The sequence below is a fragment of the Penaeus chinensis genome, chromosome 26 (assembly GCF_019202785.1).
Source record: "Penaeus chinensis breed Huanghai No. 1 chromosome 26, ASM1920278v2, whole genome shotgun sequence".
In the NCBI taxonomy this organism is placed as follows: Eukaryota; Metazoa; Arthropoda; class Malacostraca; order Decapoda; family Penaeidae; genus Penaeus; species Penaeus chinensis.
This window is the reverse complement of record NC_061844.1, coordinates 15,922,577-15,938,633: the sequence shown is the minus strand read 5'-3', so window position 1 is coordinate 15,938,633 and position 16,057 is coordinate 15,922,577. Positions and strand designations below refer to the sequence as shown.

General features: G+C 47.2%; 1 pseudogene; it reads right to left on the bottom strand.

Moving 5' to 3' along the window:
- Positions 1-1,040: 1,040 nt before the first annotated feature.
- On the bottom strand, positions 1,041-10,091 carry LOC125039029 (annotated as a pseudogene).
- Positions 10,092-16,057: the final 5,966 nt, after the last annotated feature.

Sequence of the window (16,057 nt, the reverse complement as noted above, 5' to 3'; positions counted from 1 at the left end):
CAGATGAGCATAAGGAGCATGAAGTATATAGGTCAGTCAGCACTTATTTTTTGTGCTGCTAAGGTGATGTTTTCGTAAAATATCATTGGTCTTCAGTCTTGCTTTGGAATAGAGAACTTTTACCTTGGTAATGTCATTTACACGCATCGTCCGAATACAATAAAACAAATATCTCGCCTTTATGTGAGCGTAATTCAACCTAATTAACTTAACACTGCTATGAAAGCCATATTCCGTGTTCAAATTTCATACACACACGCAATATTGACCATATACAAAATCAAAGAAATTAATTGAGACCCGTGTTGATGAGAAGACACGTGGCAGGCCTCTAGTTCCGAATTTCAGGTTTGTTTTCAGGTTTGGAAGGGAGGAGTTTAACGAGGACGGTAAAGCAGCACAATGCGCGGCTGAATCCTTGACAGAGGAAGAGAGGAGAGAGGAAAAAAAGAGAGGGGCACCAGACGGAGAAAGGGGAGAAAGAAAAAAAGAGGAATCATATATGCGCCTCCTCAACGCCTCATACGGCCCCTTGGCAAGGAAACAGCGAGAAAATGGGGCGTGGTTACATACGTTCGCTTGGTTTTTGGTAGCATGGCCGGTTGGGCGTTTAAGGTTAATCAACATTACCAAAGGTGTGGAGTGGAATATCACTAAAACAAATCGAATCATTATCAGTTTATTGTTACTTCCTTAGTTAACTCAGAAAAAGAAATCAGGATAAAGGAACGTGAAGGAAAGGAATAATGACATTATATCCACAATTCAGCTCCTTGTCTATGCCGTGCCTTCGGAAGCGTGTTCCTGGCCCCAGCATAGGCTTCTATTAGCCTTTTCAATGGACGGATTAACCAGCTGTCGGACAGACACCTCCAGTCGAGGTCGAAATCCAGTCAAGGTATTCTGAAGAGAAGGAAACAGAACCGTTTGTTAGCATTTCCCATAAAATGCCCAACTTGCCACGAAAGATTAATCATTAGAGACAAAGTATCAGAAGCAAAGGGCCTCGTCATTTATGTAGGATTTGTGTTTTTAGCGCCTTATTGAAAACTGCTTGTCACTTCCAAAAGTAAATATGAATGAATTTCTGTTCCTGTGGTGCCAGAGAACTATCAATCATGACATCGGTGGCATCGGAAAATGTCACTCATAAACAGGTAATGTGCTAGTATAGCTTACAGATAAAACTTCAGTAGTAGTTTTCCTTCCTGTGAAACTTGTGTTATGTATCTTTCACATGTAGGACCTTTGGTATACCTACATCCATATCACATGACAGAGTTGTGTTATTAAACTGCATGAATTGATTAATTAGCTAACTCCAATTTACTCACGTGTAACTCTCGCATAGACACCAGGCCTATCAGGTCGAGCACAGGCCATAACCCCACGACACAACTCCCACCAGCTTCCACTTGCCGTTTTCTTCCGCCACCATTGGTCCTCCAGAGTCTCCCTGTAACATTCAAATATATTGTGTAGAATATATCGAAAGGAAGGACATGTATCAAAATAGACAAAGTCAAATTGTATCTTTAAAAAGCAGGGATGAAGAATGAACATACCTGGCAGGAGTCCTTGCCTCCCTCAGAAATGCCTGCGCAAATCATGTTGTCAGTGATACTTCCACCATACTTGCTATTGCATTCAATGTTATTCATGGTGGGTACTGTTACCTCGAACAAGGTGCCCGATGTGGATCCTCCTGTTAAATACAGTGAATATATATGCAAACGAATCCTTATTTTTGTTCTACTTTCACATAATGAAAATAAAGTTGTAAGGTATTCAATACTAACCCTCCTGTTGAGCTCCCCATCCTGTGATTGTGGCATCCACATTATCATACATTTCACCAGCTGTTGGAAGGCACACAGGGGCGATTTTGTTGTCAGATGGGAATTGTATTTCTGTTGTGAGTCTGATGAGGGCAATGTCGTTGTCCAATGTACTTGAATCATAAGACGGATGACTCACAATCTGTTGGAACAATTACAATTGTTTATTTTAGTTGTTATTCTCGAAAATAAAGGTCTAAAACTATCGCTTACAAATCGTTTCCCTTTTTTACATTGTTCTATGATAAAGTGAGGACATTTCACTTACTTCAGCAATCTGCATCCACTGAGAAATGGCTTCACTTGCTGAGTACAAGTTGTGGTCTCCCACCAACACATAATCCGAGGTGCTCATGCTGCAAAAAAGAAAAAAAAGAAATATATATGCATTTCAGACAGAGGTGGGTGTGTTTTCTTCCTTTTTTTATTATTAACAGTTACTTACCCAGCTGCACAGTAAGCTGCAGTGACGACCCATTGGCTGGAGATGATAGAACCGCCACAGAAGTGATAGTATCCATTGCCGTTGACAAGAGAAACCATCCAGGGATATTCGTTCACCTCCGTCTCTACTCCACCAACAATGCGGTTGGCACGGTTCACTTGTCCACATCCAGCTGTGGATGTGCAAGTGATTGTCTTTATAAAAAGAAACACACAAAACCAATTCCACAGAAGATAAGTCGGCTTGAAAACGGGTTACTGGACACTTCAAAAATTGTCTGTCCCTCAAACTTCCTTAGCAACGGGTCAGACGTTTCTATGTTATACTGTGGATTGTGAAACTCATGAATTCTTAGCTCTGGCATGTATATATGAACATTGTTTTCACTAGGGATATTTCCCATTGTTATCAGAGCAACCACTAGGTTTACTATTAACATTTCCACAAAGGAAGTTATAACAATCTCTGTCCTAAACACAGAAAGGATGAATACATACTGCATTCCGAAGTTGGCTGAGGGTCTACAGTTGTTGTTTGGGAGTCTGGCACTGTACAGGATATTGCATAAGGAAGTCATTAAGCGGAATTGGGAGATGTGCACATGAATCCGTATTTCAAGACGTCTATGTTCCTCAATTACTGGAAATATTAATTTTACCTGAAGCTCTGACAGAGCAGGAAAATCCTGTACTAGATTTCTTCCTGTATGTTTTGAACAAAACAGTAACTCTCGTAGATTTATCAGAAACGCTCAGAGAACCCTTGGCACCGCAGTATCTGAAAAATGTACAGTGAAATAGTGGTCGATCTGAAAAAAAAAAAAAAAAAAAAAAAGAGGTCGCGGGCTCGCGCCACGCAGCCGTCCGGGGGCCGCCGGGGTAACCATTCCCCGTGCCGCCCCGTTTCTCGGTCGGTTTGTGGCCCTGCCCTTCACACAGGCGACCGCTCCCGTCTAGACGTCCGGAATGGTTTCCGAGTGCCGCCCCCCCTCTCACTGAGGTGAAACAACCTTTGGATGGTTGCTTCAGAGGGATGAAAGGAACCAGCTGTCAAAAGGACAAAACCCCCCTTCCCTCACTGAGGTGAAACAGCCTTTGGATGGCTGCTTCAGAGGGAAGGGGGAAACACTTTGAAAAGACACAGGTCCTTTCCTTCCTCACTGAGGTGAAACAACCTTTGGGTGGTTGCCTCAGGGGAACGAAAGGAAGTGCCTGACAAGAACGCAAAACCTCCATTCCCTCACTGAGGTGAAACAGCCTTTGGGTGGCTGTTTCAGAGGGAAGGGGGAATTACTTTGAAAAGACACAGGTCCTTTCCTTCCTCACTGAGGTGAAACAACCTTTGGGTGGTTCCTTCAGAGGAATGTAAGGAACTGCCTGGCAAGAACGCAAAACCTCCCTTCCCTCACTGAGGTGAAACAGCCTTTGGGTGGCTGTTTAAGAGGGAAGGGGGAACTACTTTGAAAAGACACAGGTCCTTTCCTTCCTCACTGAGGTGAAACAACCTTTGGGTGGTTGCTTCAGAGGGATGAGAGGAACTGCCTGGTAAAAGTGCAAGACTCCTCTTCCCTCACTGCGGTGAAGCATCCTTTGGGTGGCTGCCTCAGAGGGCTGAGCAAAAAGGCTCCAAACAATGATGTCTTGTAGGTGGAAGGGCATCCTCTCTGGTCTCTCCCCAGGGGTTTACACCTACCCACGCGTTTGCCGTACGTGGCAGCCTTGTGCGCTGTGGAGACGGGAGTCCTGGAGGTTGAGCGATGCCGTGAACGAGTACGCCCTGCGGCTAGCAACACGCCTCTTTGGTCCTCTATTCCAGCAAGACAGGCGGCCTGATCCCGGCACGGTCACGGTCAATCGGCTGGTCTCCCCCGGGAGGCTAGGGTCAAGCAGTCATGTCGCCATTGGCACTCACAATGGTCCGTGAGCGCCGTCACAATGGCTATTGGCTGCGTATATCCTCTTATCACTCCTGTTGCTGTTAGACACTGGTTCTGACACTCAGCTTCCCCTTGTTGGACACCGTGGTGGGTGGGGGCGTGAGAGGATGAAGCACTTACCAATTTATGGAAAAAATTATAAAACACCCCCCACAGAATGATAAAAATGTTGACGAACCGCGCAAGGCCCAGACCACGGCAGTCACCATGAAGGCATATGTGCCTTCCGGTGGCAAAAGAAAGCCCCATGCACAGGATGACACTGTCACCCCTGCTGCTAAGGTGGACAAGACCGAAGCCAATGGGTCTGTCCACCGAATAGTCAAACAACTTGACTCGCGAGCTGGCCTCTCTCAGGCCAACAGCTAAGCCAGGGAGGCCCCTGAGTTCTCAGACGGCCTCCCCGATTGAGAGGGGAGAGCAGGCTGAACCAGCCGCATCAGCTGCTGCCTCAACAAACAAGCGCGAAAGCCGAAAGGGCGGGCCGAAGCGTCCGAGGCCGGAGACCGACTCTGATGAAGAGTCGGGACCCCCTAAACACTTCGCCCAGTTCAAAGTGCCAGCTAAACCTTAAGGCTTCGTCAATGCCTACCAATTGGTCAGGGCATTGGAGTTGCAACGGAAAATCCGGTTGTCGATCCGGGTCGCCCGAGATCAGGGCATGATCATAATGCCCAAAGATCAAGCTACCTTGAATTTCCTCCGGAAAACGAAGAAGCTAGCCGATGGGAGGAAAGTGAGTCTTTCCCCACTAAGTCCCGAGGAAAAGAGAACCAAGATGGTGCTACTTGGCTTCTCAGTCCTGTACGATGTGGAGCTGATCGCTTCACACCCACAGGTCGTGCAGGCTTCCCGAATGTCGAAGGGGAAGACCCCAACCAGGCAAGTCCTGGTGACCATGAAAGGTGCCCCAACCACTACCCTTGATCTGGGTAACTGGGGCACCTACAACCTTCGAACGTATGTGCCAGAACCACTTCGGTGTTTCAAGTGCCAGAAATACGGTCACCACCAGGCTCACTGTACAGCCAAGCCTAAATGTGGTGTCTGTAGCAAGGCACACAACACAGAGGTATGCCTCAAGGCATACAAAGAGGAAAAGAGGGACACAACAGTCAAATGTCCCAACTGTGCCAAGAAGCATCATGCCTGGAGCCTGACTTGCTCTGTCAGGAAAGAGGCGGCCCTCAGGCGACAAGAGGTTGCTCAAAACCGACCAGACTTTGTTCCTGCCCCACCGGGCACCCATGTCTGGGGAAGGAACAAAAGCGAAAAGGCTTCCCGACCTCCTAAGAGGAAGGAAGCCGCCCCCCAGCCGACACCGGATGTCTCCAACAAAAAGGAGTTTCCGACAATGCCAAAGGTGCAGAAAAAGAAACTAAAGAAAAAAGGTTCTAAGAGCACCACAAAAACCTCCCCAACAGATGATCATCTCCTCGTTACCGAGGACGATATGACTCTCCTGTTAACTGCTGTTGTCTCAGCAGTAGCAACAGCCCTGTGGAGGTCGAGTGAGGAGGCCGAGAAGGCAGTTTCGGTCGCCATGACGGCAATGACCCAGACTGTCGCAGCCCTGAAGGGAAGAAAGCTGGCTAGAGCAAAACCAGCCTCACCCTCACCCCAGGACGAGACTCCCCTCCCCACTCCAAACCAGGCCAAGCCTTCACAGGCAGAGCCAAAACAGGCTGAATCTGTGCAGCCAGAGCCAGATAACGCTGACCTCTCCCAGGCAAGGCCAGCAAGGCCAGCCAAGAAAAAGCCTGAGAGAAAAGCCGAACCAACCAAAGTCAGAGCTACCTAAGGTTCTTCACCTCCCAGTGGACCCAAGGATAGCCTGACAACAGACGAGGAGCCCTCAACCAGCGAGGACCTCGCAATGGAGTTGTCAGACTCCGACGATGTCTCTGATGTAACTATCACTGAGTAACATCATGACACACCATCTAAGCATCTTACAGTGGAACATCAATAGCTTCTCTGCAAAAAAAAACTTTTCTCCAAGCAGTAGTGCGATCAAGGAACATTGACATTGTCATGCTCCAGGAGACATTAACAGTGGACACTGTTCGCTTCTCAGGGTACCATGCCTTCACACTGCCACGAACACCTGGCAAGAGAGGCTTGATCACCCTTGTGAGAGCAACAATCCCCTGCTCCGCAATAGCCGATGCATCGCACTGTGGAGACGATGTTGAATCCCTTACCGTCGAGGTTCATCTGGCCGGAGGGCCTCTCAAACTGTACAACGTGTACAGCCGGCAACGCTGTAGAAGCTTAGACATCAGCCAAGTCTGTGTTTCTGCTGCACATGACCGAGTGATCATAAGGGGAGACTTCAATGCACACCACCCCATCCTGGCTCCCTGCCGGGCACCGGATGCGGCCGGCTATCACATAGCCGACGTGCTAGAGACATTCCCTGAGATCGCTCTCCTCAACACCCAAGAGCCAACGCATGTCAGAGGAGGGGTCCTAGACCTCACCCTGGCCACTGCGACTCTGTTGGAGAGGATTAGCTGGTGTGTTGATGAGACCGTCACAAGTGACCATTACGGCACTATAACTACCCTCATGGATGCTGGCCCAGCCGAAATCCTAAGACCGAATCCAAGATGGAAAACAGACAAGGCCAACTGGCAGGCATTTCAAAACGCCTTGGCCCTCTGTCTGAGATGCAACGATCCCCCACAAAGCGAAAATGTGGAAGTGCTCGAAGCTAACCTGCTAAACGCCATTAATGAAGCAGCCTCACAGACCATACCCAAAACTCGGCCTGGGTCCAGAAGTCACAAAGACGCCTGATACTTCAATGACAAGATCAGGGAGGTCAACCACAGGTGAACATGTGCCGAAAACTATTCCGAAGGCAAAAAAAACCCTGACAACTTATCCCTTCTAAGGGAGGCTGTCACGGATGGCAAGGAAACTGCCAACAGAGTCAGGCAGGAAAAGTGGCTGGAATGGTGTGAGTCCTTCGACCACCAAATCACCCTTTCAGAGCTGTGGCAACGGGTCAAGCGAGCTACCAGCCGCTCAGCCCCGAGGTGCACCCATCACGACCCCCCAAGCAGAGGCTAACAGACTGGCGCACGAGTTCTCTGCGAGAACGAGCAGCAACAGTCTGCTAGCCGAGCTGAGGGCAAGACAAGAGCGTCTACAGCCAGACAGACACGCTCAGATCAAAGAAAGGGAAGCCGAACCCGATAACTCTGAGGGAACTAAGGAAGGCCTATAAAAAACAGTTCCAACACAGCCCCGGGCTCTGATGGGATCTCGTACCCCATTATCTCCCACCTAGGACTAGCAGGTGAGCGTGCACTCTTGCAACTCATCAACAAATCCTGGGAAACTTCCACTCTGCCCCAGAGTTGGAAGAGGGCTACCATAGTTCCCGTCCCTAAACCAAAGGAGCCGGGGAAGTACCGCCCCATCTCTCTGCTCAGCTGCCTGGCCAAGACGGCTGAGAGGATGGTACTAAACCGGCTTCAATGGAAAACGGGACCCCCGCACGAACACCTCCACGGGTTCACAAGGGGCATGGGCACAGCACACAGCATAGCCACGCTCTTAAGCACAATCAGCAAGGGCCCAGCTGTGGTGGTATTCCTTGACCTGGAGAAGGCTTTTGAACTGGCAAGTCCACTTGCCATTCAGGAAAGCCTGATCCAGAAGGGAATCAGAGGAAAGCTCTTGGCTTGGATAGGTGACTACTTCAGGAACAGGACTGCCAATGTCAAATTCCTGGGTCACCTATCGCAGCACATGCCACTCGAAAATGGAACGCCACAGGGTGGGGTTCTCAGTCCAGCCCTATTCAACACTTTAATGTCCTGCATCCTCAACATAAACCTCCCAGTGGGGTGCAAAATCATCTCGCTATCACCTCCACTGGACCACGCAGCCAGAATAAAGCCCAGCGTTGTCTGGACCTCATATCAGAGGAGTGTTGTAAGACAGGACTAAAGATCTCTGCAGCCAAATCCAAAGCCATGGCTCTGAGACAGAGAGTTTGAGGCACAAGACTGAAAATCCAGGGAGTGGAATTAGAATGGGTCCAGGACTACCTATACCTTGGGGTAAGGACAGACCGGACCCTCTCCTTCCATAAGGAGGTCCAGTACCTGGTTGACCGAACCAAAGCAAGACTGTCCATCATGAGAGCAATGACTGGGAGACGCATAGGGGCCAGACACAAAGTACTAAGATCATTCTATGTACATGCTGTCCGGCCCATTGTGGACTATGCCTCAGTCGCTCTAATTGCTGCAAAGAAAAAGCACACAGACAAATTAGAAACAGTCCAAAATGAAGCTGCCAGGATCATTCTGGGTGCCCCGAGGTGGACGAAGGTCCTCAACCTCCTGATGGAGGCAAACCTTCTCCCCTGGACTCACAAATCGATCTAATGGCAACACAATTCCTGTCAAAGGTCATCCAGGCTCCCAGGAACACAAGCCTAAGACAAAAATTAGTCAGATGCCTCGAACAAGACAACGAGCTCGTTGCAAACAACTCCTGGCTGTCTCATACAGCCAGGGTGTTGATACGCCATCAGCTCAAAGAACAGCTTCTTGCTAAGGGCATGGACTCCCCCCACCCCGACTTTGCCGAAGCCCCGCCGTGGGCACTGAGCCTGATAGAGTTCAACATAATGAGCCTGTCAATGAAAAAGAGCCTATACCCCATGCCTAGCCTAAAGGCAGAAGCCCACAGGGTCATTGCAGCCACCACTCCTCCGGGTAGTAGAACATTCTACACGGATGGATCGGTCGATCCCTTGAGCCACACTGCAGGCGCCGGCTTTGCAGCAAGGGATGCCATGCGATCCTTGAGGGTAACAGACAACACCTCCTCGCCACAGGCAGAGGCAGTTGCAATCATGGGAGCCCTAGGCCACGCGTCCCTAAGGGAAGGACATGTGGTCATACACACAGACTCCAGGGCAGCCATCTTCAGCACAGCTCACCCACAGACAACATCTACCTACTGACCACAATTCTCACAATGGCACAGAGAATTCTTGCTCAGGGTAGAAGAATTATCATCAACTGGGTCCCAAGCCACATCGGCATCAGAGGGAACGAGCTTGCTGACAGACTAGCCGTCGCTGGCAGGGGTATGCCCCCAAATCCCATGACGATAAAACCGAGCCGAAAATTACTTATGGAGAAGTGTGCCTTGGTCGGTCGTACCTTCCTACGGCAGCTCCACAGAGAGGAAACGAGAACCTCCCCCTCGGCCAGCTGGTACTCACACGCCACAGGCTATGAACCACTGGCACTCTCTGAAGTAAGCAACAGAGGTACCGAAGTCATTCTTCACAGAATGCGCCTAGGTTACCACTGTGCATGGCAGATTATCCCAACAATCGAACGCGATGAATGGTGCTGCAGGCACTGCGGCGAGCCGAACGCCACACCAGTCCACTACCTAGAAAATTGTGACCATACACAATTCCTGAGACAGGGACCGCCCACAACAGCCGCCGTGCTGGTAAAGAGGCTATGCGAAATGCTTACACCATGGCGGCAGGAGCGCCTGCTGGCAATCCCGCCGCCACGGCAAGCACCGAGTGTCAGACAACTCAATGAGACAGCCGTAAAAAGCTGACACAGGCCGGGCCATATTTAGAAGGCCCGGGCGAAGCTAGAACTTCGCAAACCATAAAGTCAAGTCAAGATCTGCAAAATAGCTCTTCCCTATAGAATATGCAGTTAATAGAAACATATAATGCTGTATCCATGTGGTGGTATTTACTTTTGTTTAAAACCAGAGGAATCTGTGACCCGGAAGAAATCCTTTCTGCATTTTCTCGACTGTTGCAGATTGAAATCGTCACACTGGATGCTCAACTTTGAATCAACAGAACAGAACAGAAAATAATGATTTAGATTAATTCAAGCAGATTCATAAATCAAAGCTGCTGTATTTCTTATATCTATAAATATGCACACTGTTAGAGAAAAATGTGTATCACATAATTAAAATCAAGGTTAGTTGACATTGCAGGGGAAACCAATGTTAAAATCTCACTTAAAGAACTTACGCGGAATTTCCATGTGCACCTCTTGCCGCCAGGGTAGCTACTGGGGTAGTTCTTTGACTGGAATGTCTTGGAAGAACCCGGGGCTATGTAGTAAGAACCACATCCTACTGCAGCTGGAACAAGTTAATATATATGTGCGTGTGTTGTACATGTACACAGTCATGGGAACATGATGCTTTCAGATGGTCAACAAAGTGTACAGAAAATAAATACCTCTATTTTCAAACTGTGGTGCCACTTCCATGCGCGGGCCAACACCGCTGGGGTAGGTTTGAGCCTGATCTGGGTTCAGTGTCACCTGACGGGGACCAACACCTTCGCTGGGGTAGGTTTGAGCCTGATCTGGGTTCAGTGTCACTTGACGAAAGCCGATAAACCTGAAAAAAATATACATTGCTTCAAAGTATGTGCCAAAGCAACTTTACACATCAAAATACAATAAACTTATCATCCACTCGATATACACCGTAAAGCCCGTAACAGCTAGTAGCAGTGGTGCTGAAAATCCACAAGGGCAGCTGACGTGCTGAAACTTTTTATAACCTCATAACTTCCAAGGGTACAGTGCCTAGGGATTGGGAAGAAGGTAGCTCTTCCTCATTGTCACTATTAATTGGATCATGAACTGGGTATGCTCTCCTCATATTTTTAGTGTCGTGAGATGACATGCATCCTTCTATTTTAATTATATCAGTGTATACTAATAATTCACGACCAGACCGAATGCTTTTTAGCCTGTAGACTATATCGCTAACCTTGGCTAATACACGGTAAGGTCCCTCAAACAGAGGTTGTAGTTTCTTAGACGATCCTGCCTTGGGTTGAGAAGGTCAGCTGCACGTCTCTCCAAGTACAGCTGACACTGATTATTGACTTTGTTTGCAATAGCAGAAGTCTTATGTCTCAGGTCTTCTACATTCTATTCGCTTTAAGATATGATCAAATGAATGTTCGAACTATTTACGAAAAAGTTCTCCTCCTCCTCTTCCTCTTCCTGATCCTCCTCCATCTCCTCTTCTCCTTTTCCTCTCCTCCTCCTCTTCACCTTCCTCTTCTTCCCCTCCCTTCCCCAACTCCCTTTCCTCCTTCTCCTCCTCCCCTTCCTCCTCCACCTCCCCTTCCTCCTCCACCTCCCCTTCCTCCTCCACCTCCTCCTTCTCCCCTTTTTCTTCTTCCTCTTCTTCTTCCCCCTCCTCCTCCTCCTCCTCCTCCTCCTCCTCCCCCTCCTCCTCCCCCTCTTCCTCCCCCTCTTCCTCCCCCTCTTCCTCCCCCTCTTCCTCCCCCTCCCCCTCCTCCTCCCCCTCTCCCCTCCTCCCCCTCCTCCTCCCCCTCCCCCTCCTCCTCCCCCTTCTTCTCCTGATCTTTCTCCTCCTGCCCCTCCTCCTCCTCCTTCTGCTCCTCCTCCTCCTTCTGCTCCTCCTGTTCCTCCTCCTGCTCCTCCTGCTCCTCCTGCTCCTCCTGCTCCTCTTGCTCCTCCTCCTCCTTCTCCTCCTCCTCCTACTCCTCTTCTTCTTCTTCCTCCACGTGAACGATGGCTAACGCGTGTACAGAAGATCTGACGCATTTCGCGGCGATTTTGTCACGCGTTCGCGTTTTGCTGACAAGCTCCCATTACAAGGAGCCAGCAAGGTTTTGCAACATTGAACGCCATTGAGCGTTCAAACGCCAAACACGCGAACGCACGTACGTGGTCGTTCGCGCGCGAGAGCCATTAGTTCTCGCGCAGATTAATGTCGATATATGAGTACTTACATAGACTTTGGCGCAGACGACACTCGAGATTAAAGGCGGACTCGATTATAACTCGTTATAACTCGTATCCTTACATCTCGTTATCCCTTTTTTTTTTTTTTTTTTTTTTTTTTTTTGTCTTTCGAACGGCATCTTAGCATCACAACGAGAAAAGCGGCGAAGGAAAATCGTTCTTGGTTTCAAGAAAAGCAAGCATTAAGCAGAATTTTTTTTTCTCAATATTAAGCGTCTGCACAGAGGGTAATTTTCCGTATCATAACCTTCAGATTAACTAGATCAATTGTATTTTTCATGATCATTGACACATTTTTTTTTTAAAGGAAAATATTTCGCCCAGGTGGTTGCAGGGACCCCACGCTTCTGCCTCGAGTTAAAGTGATAAATTGTCTTTGAGCAAAAGCACTGTGCCGAAGTATGCATTACTATTTATTTTTTTTAATGGTCGGCTATCCACTCTTTGTCTTTGATATGCAGACCAGTATAGTGTTATTTTTCGGATGTTTATCTCTAACATTCTTATTAGTTTTTTATCGCCCATCATTTTATTCTGAATCGAAACTTCACTACAAATCTTCATAGACTGAAGCTTGTATCCGTCCCTCCATTGATCTCTCTTACGAATCTTCCATGAATAAAAAAATAGTATACATATATATACCTTTTCTCTTCTTTTTTTCTTTTCTTTTTTTGTCAAATTAGGAATACATTTCTTGTCCTTTACGAGTCGGTTTCGACGGGCCCGGAGAGGAGGATCGTCAATAGAAAATGAAGCGCACAGGACGTGTTGGTTCAGTTGGATCTGCGACGTCGGAGAAGGAACACAGACCCTCTCTGCAAGGGACGGTAAGTGGGTGTGTGTGGGAGGGGGAATGTGCGTGTACTGGTGTGTGTGTTTCGGGAGGGGGTGTTATGTGTACTGGTGTATGTGTGGGGGAGTTTTTTTTTGTGTGTGTTTGCGTGTATTCTGTATTTTGGAAGAGCCAGTGTGTGTACAGATATATATTTATGCACGCGCGCATGTGTGTGTGCGTGCACATACACTCATACACACATATATATGTATGTATATATGTGAATGTGTGTAAGTTTGTGTGTGTGTGTGTTATATATAAATATATATGTGTGTGTGAGTATAAGGTGTGATAATAATGTTTATATTAGTAATGATGATCATCGTTTATATGTATATGTATATACATACATATATATATATATATATATATATATATATATATATATATATAAACACACACACACACACACGCGGCTTTGATAATGGAGAGGCGAACTTGCCACGTTTACAAACATGCGATTCTTGCATTCCAATGCACTTTCAGTGAAATCTCATGACAAGAAATGATGTGGTTTGTTCTCCTATCACTGGCTCAGAATTAAGGTTATAAATATGGTGTAAAACTTCAAGACATGGCGAAAACGAAACATATATATATATATATATATATATATATATATATATATATATATATATATATACATATATATATATATATATATATATAACTTACACATACACACATACACATATATTTATGTGTGCTGTTGTGTCTATATATAGACATATATGTATATTATACACACACATATATATGTGTGTGTAAGTATCTATGTACACTATATATATAAATATATATACATATATGTGTGTGTGTTTGTGTGTGTGTGTGTGTGTGTGTGTGTGTTTGTGTGTGTGTGTATACAAATATATAATTTAAACACATATATATATATACTGTGTATAAATATATATATCAGCCTGAATCAGTCCACTGCTGGACATAGGCCTTTTCCAATCTTTTCCGACTTTGCCACAAATTTCGTTTTATATATCTTCCATTCTGTCTGTTACCTGATCTACATCGCCCTCATCCGGTCTTTAGGATAATTCCCAGCATCAACCTCTCCATCCCTTGTTAGTTTCCTATAGTCAATGCGAAGCGAGTTACCATAATAGCAAACAGGAATATTTCAGTGTCATTGAGCAACCTTAGTCTGCCGAGGCCTCAATCGCGCCGCGAACCCGTTTGCTATTAATTGTGCTCGATTAAAAGCAAATGAACAGTAAATTTTCTTTGTTTTTCCCAGAGTTCGTTTGCTTTGTCACTGCCCTCAGCAGTTTTCTTTAAATGTTGATGGTGATAAGGGAACACTACACTTCTCCTCAGACCCGCCGCTCTCTCTATCACAGGGAAACCTGTATAGAAAGGCCCAGCAGTCTGAGGCGACATACAGGTGTGCTTTTTCTCCTCTTGAATTCTTTTCCCTTTCTTTTAGTCACCTGGACCTACATAAGTCCCTCAAGGGCTTTTTTATTCGTATGGGTGGTGCGCTGCTTACCGGTTGCCCCTTTGTAGCAAGGATTGGCAATAAGGGAGCGGCCCAACACATAGCTCCGATCCTCCAGTGCACTGGAGAAGGCAACCAGTCTGCCACTAAGGGGGAGTCGAGTATAGGCTTCTGTTTTCCCCACTTTCTCTCTCTCTCCATCACCCCACCCCTCATCCCTCACCTCAATCATATCACTCACCCGGCATCTCACCAGACACATGCACCTCTAAACATGGCAAAAATTGAAATCAAAGCTCTCGGTGGCCCCACCCAGAGAGAAAGAGAGACCCTCGCCAATGCACTTTTCAGTCAAGAGATCAGAGTACTCCGGTACTTGATTGAAGACGACGTCCATGCTGAGAAGCTCTTCTCACAGGATGTCGTCCAAACCCTGGAGAAACTTGGTTTCTCCCCTGTCCTTCCAGTGGATATGAAGGCCAAGCTTACACTAGTCTTCAAAAAACGAGACCGACAAGTCGTCCACGACTCGGAGCTAGACATTGAGGAAGAAATTATCACTTCCTTTCCTGAAGCCCATGTTGAGCGCATCTATATCATGAAGCTCAACTACATCATCAAGGTCAGGTTTTTTGATCATGCTATGGCCAAAAAAAATTAAAGAGAAGGGGAAATACCTCTTCAATTTATATGTTGGCCCCTAGCAAATCAAATTTGAGAGGTATACGCCCCTCAGACAATGCATAAATTGTTATGGCTATGGTCACCTCAAGAACAACTGCAAGGCAAAGAAAAAGACACAATGCACAGAGTGCAGTTCTAGCACCCACTCCTCTAGGGACTGTAATAGTTCCGTTAAGAAATGCCTCAACTGCGGCGGTGCCCATGGAAGTCTCCTAAGAGAAAACTAGTAATAAAGAATAAGAAGCAAAGCCATATAGGGTCATGGCCCAAAAGACCGCACAGGAAACGGTACAAGCCACCACCAACGCCTGGAAACCACTTATTAACCAAGTCTGCCAAGAAATAAAGAATACTAAATCAGAACCATTCATCTACCTGGCCCTCCCTAATGACCTGTCGAAGGAGTTATTGTGGTCCTCCTGCATGCACACATACAAAATAGCATTGCCCCCATGCAAGGGTAGCACTGGAGGCAAATAACCTACCTACCTTCATCCTTGGAAAATCTGACTCTTGGGGCATCATGAAAGTGATAAAACCCTACTCCCTGACGGTTCAGGCCCAGCCTGAGCAACCTCAACCCCAGGCACCAAAGCTTCAGCCTGCACAGGCCCAGGCAGCGGAGCCCCAACCTTTGCTGGCTCAGTCCACCGGGCACCTGCCAGCAAAGATCCAGACACTGGAGCCTCAGCCTGCTGAAGCCCAGATACTGGAACCCCTGATAGTTCCCCAAAAAGTCAATGTCACACCGGCACCTTCCACCTCCACAGCCTCCTCCTCTCGTCAGTCAGTGAGGCCAAAAAATATTAAAATACCCACTGCGGCCAAATTAAGGGACATCCCTAGTGATATCCCATTAAGTACCCCTGATGCCCGACCTCCTACCCCATACCTTACCGAAGCCACCGGACTTTTCACTAATGATGAGGGACGCCTCATGGACGGGACCGCTACAGACCCTAAATACTACGGCACCCGCCTCTTTTCCGAAAACCCAGATAAATACCAGAACTCTGATTGCGTTGAGATTGGCCTTTAAAAAAAAAAATAAA